This window comes from Falco rusticolus, chromosome 14 (genome assembly GCF_015220075.1).
Source record: "Falco rusticolus isolate bFalRus1 chromosome 14, bFalRus1.pri, whole genome shotgun sequence".
Classification (NCBI taxonomy): domain Eukaryota; kingdom Metazoa; phylum Chordata; class Aves; order Falconiformes; family Falconidae; genus Falco; species Falco rusticolus.
In genome coordinates, this window is record NC_051200.1 from 2,701,056 (window position 1) to 2,713,572 (window position 12,517).

The 12,517-nt window shown below is 41.0% G+C and overlaps 1 protein-coding gene across 1 annotated transcript in view; it reads right to left on the reverse strand.

The window, feature by feature from the left end:
- The window catches only part of LOC119157147 (ligand of Numb protein X 2-like), a 31,785-nt gene extending 19,488 nt beyond the window's left edge, over nt 1-12,297 (reverse strand). Inside the window, exon 1 of the mRNA XM_037407691.1 lies at nt 12,102-12,297. The gene's annotated coding sequence lies outside the window, so the exon portion shown is untranslated. The remainder of the gene's footprint in view (nt 1-12,101) is intronic.
- Nucleotides 12,298-12,517: the final 220 nt, after the last annotated feature.

The following is a 12,517-nucleotide window of genomic DNA, read 5'->3' on the forward strand; positions in this document are numbered from 1 at the left end:
CATCCATGCCTAAGTTCACCCATGGAAACAAATTTCCTATAAAAAGACTAAAGCTTCCTAAGTAGAAAAAAAGGTAAAGAATTGTCACATTTCGTTGTAACATTACAGGAAATCTTGAGCTTCTTACAGTTAGGCAGAATAAGATAAGGGACAAACTTGAGTTCTTTGCAGCTGCCACTCTACTGATTTTAATACAGATATCTTCAGTCATTCCATTTTTAATCTTGCCTTTTGTAATTAAATATAAAATTCACTTGAGTTTGCTAGCACATTACTCCACAGGTACAGAGACTACTGCAGGAAGGATTTTTTAATCTGGCAGTTATTTTAATGAAGAAGGAAATGTGGTACTAGATGAAGTTCATGCTGTATTATGCAGTGGGGGAGAGGTTGTTGTGGTGGTGGTGAGGCTTTCTTGGGGAATTTTGGGGTTTATTTTAAAAAGTTTATGTAAAAATCCCAGAATCTTTTACAATAAAAAAATTGCAGAACTATGATGAAATGGAAAATTTCTGAGAGACGGCTTGGAAAACATCTGAAAACAATTGCTTTATCTGGAACAGGTAAAAGCCTAAGCAAGAGTGAACACTGGTCTGCACCAGTGCCTGGAGGACATGGCTGGCACACAGCAGCAACTTTGGAGGAGGGTAGGCAAGAACAATAAGATAGCAAGAAAGGCAAGAAAAAATTAGTCATGGGTTTCTAATAAAAATCATACATCACTCCAATTAATTGTCAAGCGTAAGTCAGCTATTTAATTAAAAGGATAACATATCACAAACAGAATCAAGCCATTTTACAGGCGAATTTTTACCTAGCCATAGAAACTTCAAAAAGACTAAAATATTACTGTCACAGTTCCAGGTGGGTACAGGGCATGAGTTGTTTGCTTCTCCTGCTGCTGCAGTGCCAGAAAGCATCTTCCCCTTGAGGAAAGCACTTAGGTTGGATGTATATACCTAGCTCTTCTGTTTGCATTTACTTCTTAACTCTTGCGTGACTGACTTGGAGCTCCCCAAAAGTGAGAAGCACAGTTCACAGACAGCAGACAAGCAAACCAGAGCAGATTTATTCATGCCTGCTTTCTTAGAAATACCCCTATTCTTTGGTGCTTACCTCCATCTGAAACAGGCATCCCTACTGTTTGCCTCACAAAAAGTCTTCATTTGATCTTGAATTATCTTACCAGCAAAAAGGAAACATTTCAACATCAGACAATCACTTGACGTCACCTACCAATTCTAATCAATCAGCTCAGCACCAGCAGTTAACAAAGCATCAAGCTTCCAAGGCAAACATCTACAAATAAGCGATACTTGTGCTTCAGGTTGTATTTGCATAAAACTTTGGCAGGTGATTAAACAAATCTACTTTCTCAGCAAAAACAAACCCCACGGTAATTTTGCTGATAAATGGCTTTTATATGGGGGTTTTTCAGATTATTTACCAAATTCATTCTCTGCTCTCTGTGATTAAAGGTTATACAAGATGAATCCCATTTATGAGTAATTTCTAAACTTGTGGAAGATAAAAGTATCACTACAATCTTGCTGCTTTTTTCTTCCCTGTAACTCAAAGCTGTTATGCCCCCTCACTTCTAGATCCTCGAAAACAAGGGAGAAGATTTCATTCAAAAGTGCCAAGGTAAAGTTTACTTTTACGCTGCTGTCCTTTCAATAAGGATGACGCTCCTGCAGACACCAGGGAACCTAAGCCTGACACCTCCGAGATGAAACCCAGCCCACACCCTGAGGCAAGGCAGGAGTTCGTGAGCAGCAGGGAGGACAGCAGGCTCCAACAAGCCTGCCGCTTCTTCAGTGATTCAGTCAGAAAGCAGATGTTCTGTAAGAGGAAAATTGCTAACATCTTATTCAGCAAAGACTACTACTTCAGTGCAACAAGATGGATTTTAAGTGTCTAGAAAATGCACTGTTTCAACAAAACAGGCATGGTTCCTCTCAGCTTGCTTAGACCAATTTCACAGAGTCCATTTAGAGACCCTAGGATTCTGGCTTTGGAGGTGAAGTTTGACCTATACTCAATCTTTTGCAGTTTCTATCAAATCTGTTACTCGTTCTAACCTCTGAAGGTCTGAGCAAGCACAACCACCCCTTTCGTTCTTGTGTTGCTCTTGTCATAGCGATCCTCCTCTCTAGCCTCCTTCCAGCTAAGTGGCACGTTCCCTGCTCCTGCCCTTCTCCATAGCACTGGGATCTCTCCCTAGGCCTCATAAGTGTCTTAGCTTCCACATAATACACGATAGGAGGGAATCATAAAATAAGGATCTAGCTTGGTCCCAAGGTACTACTTACTGACTACATCAAAATATTAAAGACTGATGTATACATATGTTGCTGCTCTAATGAACTCTGCTGTTCTAAAAGTACAATGCAAGGAATGCCTCTGGAGTCTGAATTATTTAGAAAGTAATACACCCCATTCCTATACATGACAAAGAACTGAAAAAAATAAACTAGCAAAAATATCTTTATATCTCCCCATTTCGTACCCTGTGTGGGCTAGAGAAAAAAAATTCATTGGGATCACCTTTATCTTTACTGTATCTAAAAATAAAAATAAAAATACTCTTGGTTTTTTTTTAAAGTAGGATTTGTTGTACTGTAACACCGACTCAAAGAATAGACTTTTTATTTTTAAAGGAAGACTTATCAGGTAGTCTAATCTATTTTCCTGCCAAAGCAAGACTATTCCTGACAATATTAGCACATTGCCTATTCTTGTTTTAACTCTGCTAGGGCACAGAGCCTCAGATATACACCCACCCTGCACACCTACAACACTGTTAATAGCTCTAGTAGGGAGTATGCCAAGAAACATACCGACAGCAAACCACCCAACACCATTCCTGATGGACAAACTCTGTTCAGTTCTCTAAAGCACCATAGACTCATAAACAGAGCTGATGAGATACTTCTATAGCTTTTTTAAAAATTCCTTTAAAAAAAAGCATAATTATTATCTAAGAAATCTTTTCAACATTGTGCCTCCACTTGCGCTACAGCGACTGAAAAGGAACTGTAGCTGTGGTACCTGGCTACCCCAAGAGCAACATCCCTCCTTCCAATCTTACCTTGTGAAGTCTCAGCATTTCTAAACACAACGCTTGCTCCTTGTTTTTAAGGCATTTCACTCTGCCACTGTTAGTGTGGAGCACAATTTATGGCACAATTCAGTCCAGCCCTGTGCTTATACATTTCTAACATTTGATACAAGTCACTTTCAGTCATGCACATATTTACCTTAATGACATCTCTTTGAGGTATATAAAATTGTTGCTACTCCCATTTAAAGGCTGAGAAATTACATCACCAGAGGCTAAAACACAGACCCACAAAGGCTGGGTCTGGGAATTTACCACTTTAGTATGTCTCTGAATATGATCTCAAGTGGCCTACCTAAGATCACATAGGAAGATCCTGGGGAAAAAAAAAAAAAGAAAAAAAAAAAAAATCAAACCCAAACCAAACCGAAAATCAAGACTGTTACTATTAACTAACTGATTTATAAAACCACAAATATGGCAAGTGAGCCAGAGCACATTCCATATTGCAAAATAAAGAAACATGCAGCCAGTCTGCAGTAAGAACACAAAACAGAAGGGTAAATTTTTTTCTAACAGATTAGGTTGACTAGAGGAATGTTTCATACTGCTTTAGTTAAAAGATAATTAACAAAAAAATATCTGCCGAATAATTAGTTCTTAATAATAAAAAAATACTTGTACTTTGGAAAATATTTTGGAAATACAACAGGTTTATGCTTTTATGCACCTGTAGGTTAGCACTTATATGTTGATATAGACTGTGTTACCCAAAACCCCAATATGAAAGTTGGCTTTGAGATGGCAGAGCGCGTGCCCCACATATACTGCTATGTAATAGTTCACTGCAATAATTAAGCCAGTTATTATATTTATAACTACATTTCCCTGGGAGACTGGAAATGCAACATTCCAACTAAAGGCTAAACAATTAATTAATTTTTTTGGGGTGGACAAAACAAAGCCAGCACATTCTGGATTAAGATGACTGAGGGCACACACCAGCAGGCTACTAACCCCAAAGCCATCTGCTTACAGAAAAGCAGGTCCCAGATGGATTCTAACACAGCAAAGCCGGTGCTCTAGCAATAAAGTTATGAAAAAGTGGCAGAACTTTTGCTAAACTTTCTTCAAATAGTTTTCACTCAGTTAAGAAGTTTTGTGTTTCATAGAATGGCAATTTCTTTTTCATTCCAGTGACAGAGAGAAGTGTTCTGTAACATGTTTTTTTTCTGAATTTCATCACCACTTTGACTGAGGATTTCAGGTACATGAAATGGCACAGGTTTTATACGAAATGCACTACTGCCCTGGTTGAACACTGCCAGTGTGCGCTGCTGCAGTGTTTCACAACCATGAGTAAACTATCCTTAGTTTACACTAGTGCCACAGAAAATAGTGTTGAAATATCAGGGGATTTTTATAAGCAATACTTAAAGTAGGTCAACTTTTACAAAAACCACAATACCAAACCCAAGAATAGTTTCAGGTGGTGATACAATGTCCTATTACCTATCTCTATTATTTTCTGATATTGCTGAAGATCAGGCCACTGAACGTGAAAGTAAGAAGTCAAAGCTTCTGTAAATGGTATATTTATACAGGTAAATAAGAAGTAACCCTTTCACTAATTAACCTAGCCTTCAAGCCAAAGGGTTTTTAAAAAGCCACCTGCAAAAGCCCATATATGAACACCTCAACTGAGAAATTCTAAAGCAAAGCTGATTTACTGTACTCAATATAAAAGAAGATAAACAATTTAAAAAGTTTCTATTGTCCCCATCATTTATGCCCATTCTTTAACCATAAATTCGAAATTAAATTGTATTCTAACTCCCTGGTGTTTCTGTGCTCATTGGACAATTTTTTATTTAATCTGCTTGAACTTCAGGGCAAGTATCTGTTTTCCAAGCCAGAAAACAGAAAACCAACTGTATTTTCATTAATTATAATCAGAATCATTAACCTGTAAACTAGAAAAGACTTATTATTCCAGGAAACTAAATTCTGAGAGATGTACTAAAAGGTTGGGTTCACTGGAACAAGACTATCCCAAGGAGTTTTCTCCTGAGCAACATTTGCAATATCAGCTCTCCAGTATGGTAAACCAATTTCCATTTTTAGCATAACACACTTCAAGATAGACTTTTTTAAAAAAAAAAAATGTTTTGTTGGTATATTTGCAAGTTCAACATAAGAAAAGACCTCTTAGCTTTCTGTTACTTATTTTAAAAATCTTACTGGCAATCAACAGCTTAAATTGCAAACATACACCTAATTTTAGGAGGAAGCAAAAATGACATGAAAAATTAAGAAGCTGGCACTTCCAATTAATTTCTCTCACTACCATATGCTCTTAACATTTGCTTCTCAGCTCAGTTAATGACACCACAGAACAGTAACTGTCTCACCAGGGACACAGCATGCTAAAGTAGCAGGACTACGCAAATCTAATTTCAACAATCCCAATTCTTTCTACAGAGCAGGAGATTCTGGTGTTATCATGCAATTAATATTATCTGGGTAACAAGAACCAATAAATTTCCTCCATTCTTCTTCAGGAATTAAGTAGTGGTATAAAATGTTTTCCACCTACACATTTCTTCCAAGGGGATTAAACAGTCACTATTTTAACATACTGCTCTGAAAAATGGATAAATGAAATGCCATCAAATAGAAGTGAAGACAAGTACTGCAGAAAAAGATGTTTTATTTACATTGCTTCCTGCTTTCTCACCTCTGCTAGATGCTTTCGCTATATCCACCATCCTTTCTACAACCTGCCTTCCATATAAACATGCAAGCTACTTGCTTTACACTTGCATGAATTCTTCTGTTGTACCACTCAATCTGCTGCTTTGCAGAATTTGACTCAAAGACTCCTATGGAAGTTCCACCACTGGCAGCACATGTGGATTTTCTTTGTGTGTTCTTTATTTTTTTCTATTGTGTCTAATCATCACTCTCTAGGAAATTAAATACCCCTACCTCCACCCTTACCTCACCTACATTTTTAATTCAGCAGCTATCTGCAATTCCATGCCTAAAAATCAGTTTGAAGTTTGTGGGAGAAGTTTTCTATAGACAAAGAAAGAAGGAATCCAATGCTATAATTTAAGGATAAAAGGCCTAATCTATAATTAATAACCAAAGCTTCTCTTGCAATTAAAACAAAAAGCCAAAAATGAAAACAAAGAGGGATTAGGAGATTTGATGTTAAGATTTAGGTTCATCTAAATATCTGGTAGCGCACTTACTTTACAAAGTAACTTGGGTTTGCTTTTGAGGACAGGAGGTAAAGATCATCTATCTATTGACTATATATGAATATCACGAGCTCTTACCACATCTTTTTCTGTGTGTCTGCCTGTAAATTCCTTGTTTACAGAAAGAAAACAGCACCATGGTTTACAGAATCTGAAATAAGCATATAATGTGCAGAGGCTTGTCTTGGGTATAAGCCTTCACAACCAGCCAGCCCTGACGGTTATTACTCTTGCAGTAGCCTGACAAAAGAAAACCTGTACATCATTGTCCATTTGTGATCTAGGTGTTATATTTGCGATACAGGTCAGAAAAAAGCAGATGATTTCTTATCTGAAAATTTCTGAATTTCTGAAGCATACAAGGGAAGAAGTAGACTGTGCATTATATAACTGTATGTTTTTAAAAGTTATTGTTTGAATATCCTTACCATGGCAGCCATCATCATATACATTTAAAAGTAAAGTAAAAAGGGGGAAAGAAAGAGACACTTTTTGGTAGACGTATGGTATTTCTACAGCTCTAAGCCTTGCCTGTATCATGAAAAATGTCCTACAGAGCTTTAATCTCTATCACACTCTATCAAGTGTTACTTTAAATGCAACGCATTTCAGTTTAAAGAAATTAATTTTGGCTATTCTCAACCTTAAGAATGAAATCTTTGTTTTCCTGGTTAGTTAAAAAAAAAACCACCCAACAAACCAAACAATGTTTCTGCAAATACTGTTTTCTACATAACTTTACCATAAGCAATCCAGCAGCATGAAAACAGAATTTTGCATGTGGTGATGAAATATTTCCTGTCAACAGACCGTTACAGTTGTTAACATCAGAAACATCAGATTAGGGCTTTACTGCAGGATAAAGTAGCACAGAACTTTTTAGCATGCACACCAAGTCAAATTTTGGTCTCAGGTACAGTAGCACTCTCTTTTTCTTTATGCTGCTCTGTTAAGTTAAATAATTTGGCACAATCTATGACAGCATCCCTTTGTATCAATAAGCACATGCAATCTAAACTCTGCAAAATAAACCCAATGATCAGCAACAAAGGTGACATTGCTGAAAGTACTATTCTAGTGGGACCACCAAATTCCCCCCAGTCCTGGTTCTTTTTTCTCAACAGTTCCAACTGCCCCTGCCTGAGCTTTATGCCATCAGCAACAGCAGGGCACATTGCCCTGCTCGGCACACAACACCCCAGACTTCCTTTCATGGGGTAAGAGGGCATTTTATTAAAACCAGTGCAAAGTTATTTTCTAGCCCAAGCTTGTTCCCACAAACTAAAAAGGCTGAATCAAAAGATAATTAAGAAAATTCCCCTTTACATTCCATCCTACCATCAGATCATGGTAAAGGGGAAAGAAAGAAAACAGGTTATCTTAATTTAAACTGAAAAAACACTTAATTCCCTAGACCACATCTTCTCAAACTGCAGCTCCTTAGGGTGGCATGCAGCAAAGTTTGAAGACAGCTTAAACTCCCGCCAGTGCCTGTGGGCAGGCAGAGCTGCTGCTGCAACCAGTAGCTGAAATGCCTTTTACCACAAATGGCAGCTTGTAAGTAAATAAGCACTACAGTAGAATTAAAAATATATTTATTTTTTTTTTAAACTCCAGATTAAGAATTACATTCCCCTAGAGATTTGCAGAACAGTATTATGGTTCAATTTTTAAAAAAACTTGAGACACATTCTGCTGCTTAGGACATCTGTACTCCTGGTTCATAAGCTTAAATACAGTTGCACGTGTAATTAATTTAAGATGCCTTTTCATCCTACAATTTCTGCTGGTGTATCTTGTTGACTTTAAACCACCTTTACAGCTAGGTAGAAAGAAAAGGCTTCCCCCTCCACCCCTTACCCTGATCTAAAGCTGTGTCCAAGCTGGTATCAGAAACACATTTTTTAGAATCATTGTTATCTTATTGGACACATATTTAAAGTGTACATAAATTGATAATTATATTTTCCCTTGTTCTAAAAATAGTTTTAAAATAGGCGTGGCTGTCTCACCAGTTAAAAGAGCTGTAACAACAGACCAAAGTCCTTCCACTATCACAAATCACTGCAGCAGCCACATTCTTCCTTGGCCACCCGTGAACGAGTTTAAGTCCCAGAACAGGTGGGAATGGGGAGGCAATCTCCTTCCTCCGTTCAGTTTTCAGCCTGTTGAGATTACAAGTAAAGTAGTCAAGTAGCCCCAGGTGTTAACCTCACAGGGAACTTTTTTTTTTATCCCAAGTACAAAAAGGCCCAGAAGACCCATTATGTTTATTTTTATATATCCTACTTGAAATAATCATGCAGCAATTTTTGTTCATTACCAATTGAGATCACGTAAAAGAGGATATCCTCAGATCTAAGGCTCACAGGGCAGGGACTGCTTTATCTATGTATTTTCTATTTAGAGTCCTGCAATAGCACTTACAAGGTGAGAAGAATTTATCTATTATTTATTAGTCTAGGCATGGAAGGTTAAGTCTGAGAACTTTACAAATAGGGCTGATCATGACTTACTGGACTTTCAACAACTGCAGCACAACTAGTGTCACAGGTGAGCCCCTTGAACTCTCCGAGCAGCAGGTCAAGTTTTATCTCAACCCCTTTTTAACTGTCAGAAAATCAGCTTTTAAAGAGTGTGCTGCAGCTGTCTACAAAACTTGCATGAGTTACGGCCCAGGCAAAGAGTAGTCAAAGCTAGACAACACTGTTTTTTTAAATGCATAATCCCTTCCAGAATATTCCAAATAAGGAACACTATAGTCTGCAAATAAAATTTGCACAGAGACCCTCTAAACTCAGGGAACCATGGTATATACATAAAACCAGTCTTTGCCTGTAAGCTGCTGATTTTCTCTCTAAATTCCTCCAGCTTTATTCCATTTCCCGCCTTCCAGCCTTGAGTGCTTTTTCCTGGACCAGCATGGTAATTCCTACTACTTGTGTTCATCTAAATCCCCTCTAACGCTTTAGATGGTTCCTGAGATACTGGCTTATGGGCAATGTCTTATCCAAAGTATCAAAAAAATTGCCAAATACTTTTATATCTTCTAACTCAATTCGTGTCAAGAAATTTCTAAGCCAAGAGCAACATTTTATGTGTTATAAAGCAGGGAGCATAAACTGATGAAGGACTGTCAAATACAATTCCTAACAACTGTATGAACAGCACCACTAAAGTAAGCTGAGAAGAAAAAGACAAACAAGAGGGTTTTGTATTAAACCAGGAAAACATACTCAGGCCTGTGAGTAAGACAACAGCTGCAACTACTCTGGTAAGATATACGCGATCAGAATGAAATGATGCAGCTTAATTTTCAAAGTGTAATCAATGCAGCAGTTGCAGCAGGATTATTTTTTTAATGCAGAAAACAAGAAATATATGGTAATGCATAAGGAAGAGTAACAAAATACGGCAGGGGTGCTTTGTGAACTACAGATATTTTATTCTGCAGTTATATTTATTCTTTTAAGTTTACTGTTATTATACTATTAAGTCTAAGACTTGACATTCTCATAAACATGTGTAAATTTGTCTATTAACCATACTTAGGGAAGTACAGCATTACCACGGTTTACAAAACCATTAATTACAATTTCTAATGGAAGTTACTGGAATCACCATTCAGGTAGCACTAACGTCACCCAGAATAATCTTCAGCTGGTTTCATCAGGTATCTTTGAACCTCACGGCTTTTTTTTGGAGGTCATTTAGCTGTCAGGTCCCTTCTGGCTGGTGCTGTTTCTTCCAACTTTTACAGCTCTCATTCCCCAGGCCATATGGCTGGGTTTGTTTCTTAACTCTTACTCATTTCCCTCACTATTCATTTGGTTAGAAACTTTAAAAGAAACTTGTCTTTCAACAGATGAGGTTGCTTTTTGCTGCACACCGCAGGTCCTTCTCTCCTTTTCACCGGGGTTTTATGCTAGTGCATCTCCGTTATTTAAATGAGTTACATATACATATGTATATGTATATACATATACATAAAGCTTGCCTACTAGAGCAGATAAATAAGGTGAAGGAGGGTGTGGATTTACAGCACAGTGGAGTTTTCCAACAGCTAGTGAACTCCAGAAAAGGTTGGCCTCCTGTTTATCATTTTTCTGCTCCATCCTCAGCCATATGACCCCTTTGTTCTTCCCTGCACAAGCACTGGTGCTGTTCTGACTTCATGAGCTGGTTTAGGGAGCAAATCTCTTTGGGGGAGGGGCCTTAGTCCTTTTCAGCAGCAGACACACTACATCTGCTTAGTTACAAATGTAAGAGAAGAGTTTGAGTGTGTAACTTATGAGAAAGAAGTTTTGTTCTGAAGGAGCCATGTGCACAGTCTGCTTTCTCTTTGCTGGAGAACTGCCAAAAGAGCTCTAGGGTTCAGGCATCAAGGACAAACGTCAGCGCCGTCCCTCAAAGGCACAGTACACAACTGGCATTGCTGCAGGAGGATAACTACAGTCCTTTAAACTACACCACACCACCCAAACCTAGGGCTGCTCTAGAGTCTCTGGAGGCTAAAGGATTAGACAGGACATCTCTGGAGCTGTGTGACAGTGACAGAAACTTCCCTGGGCTGCCTATTATCTCCATAGGCTTGTATGCTATGACCCTGCCCCAACATAACCTTCACACAGCAGAGACCTTCCCGACCCCTTACTATCTGCACTTGAGCTGGAATAGCTTTTTCTATGGAGCCTTTACAGAGTCCTGGTCCTTTCACCTTGGTTAAAAAATTGGAGCAGAAAGTGAAAACATGACCCTTTTTGGTTTGGTAAGCAACAGAGAAATACTCATTCTGCTTTTCTTACTTTACCAAGGTAACGTAGGACCAAAGAAATCGCTCAAGGGATGGAAAAGTGTTGTTTCAAGCATGGCTTAAAGCAAACTAAGCCTGCACTGCCACCGAAAGGGGCAGTCCCGCTCTCCCTGCCACCTCCTATGCTGGCATCAGCTGGCTGCTACCCGTTCTGGTCGCTCTCAATCAGATAACGAGGCCAACGTCAGAAGCAGGGAGATGTCAAGTGCACACAACCAAGCCGCAAACAGTGGGATTGTCCCTTTACCAGCATGCAGCTTCATCCTACTTCAAACCCCTCAAGAAAAACTTCTAAATTAAATAAAAAGTATTCTGGTTATATAGTATCCCTTAAACACGTCTTTCCAAGCCTCTCACAGACGTCTCCAGAGCATTACCTCCTATTTAACGTCACCTGTATTTCTTACCTTTAAGGCATTTCCAAAACGTCCACGCTGTCATGTTGCTCTCCTTTGCCTGTTATCTCAACTGCTATTTATAGGCTTTTCCTGCATTAATGACCAGCGCAGCACCAGAAACTTGCCTGCTTAGTACCTCTCCCATCTCCTAGCAAAGAAACCGTGCCCTGCAAGCTCCCTCCGACCCACGCCAGTGGCCAAAACGCCGAGTTGGGGGTGTCTTGCCCAGGCCGAGCGCTGCTCGCCCGCCAGACCGACCTTTGAGGAGCGAAACCCGTGGGGCGGGCGGGCAGGCAGCCATCACCTGCGCTGCCCAGCCCCAGCCCAGCCGGCTGCCCAGCGCGAACGAAATGCTCCCCAGCCCCGCTCGGTTACGGCTGAGCAACCCTCAGCTGAGGGAGCCGGGCGCCGGGGCAGCAGCAGCTGCCGCCCTCGGCCGCTGCCACAGCTGATCCGCGACCCCCCGCGGCCTCCCGCCCCTCAGCCCGGCGGCGGGCGCCTCAGCCGCGGCGGGAACCTGGCGGCGGGAACCCGGCGCCCCCCGCGCCCCCCGCGCCGCTCACCTGGAGGGCGGGAAGAGGGCTCGCTCGCCCCCGAGAAGGGGAGGGAGAGACCGAGGGAAGCCCAGCACCAACTCGGCCTGCGACGGCGGCAAGCGCGGCTCCTCCACCAAGTTTCCGGGCGGGGAAGAAAGTCGAAACCTACGTGAGAGGAGGAGGCAGCGCAGCCGCCCAGGTGTCGCCCGCCCGCCCGGCTCGGCTCGGCCCTGCCCTCCCCTCACCGCCGCCGCGTTCCCCTCCTCCTCCCCGGGCCGCCCACACGCCCAGCAGCTCTGCTCCCGCCCTGACAGAGGGCGCCGCGGCGGCCCGGGGCACGTCCCCGTCCTCGGCCGCCTGCGCCGGGGCCTCCCGCTCGCCCCAGGGGCCTGCCCGCCCCCGAGACCGGCGGAGCGCTGGCGGGGTACCCTCAGCGAGCGGCG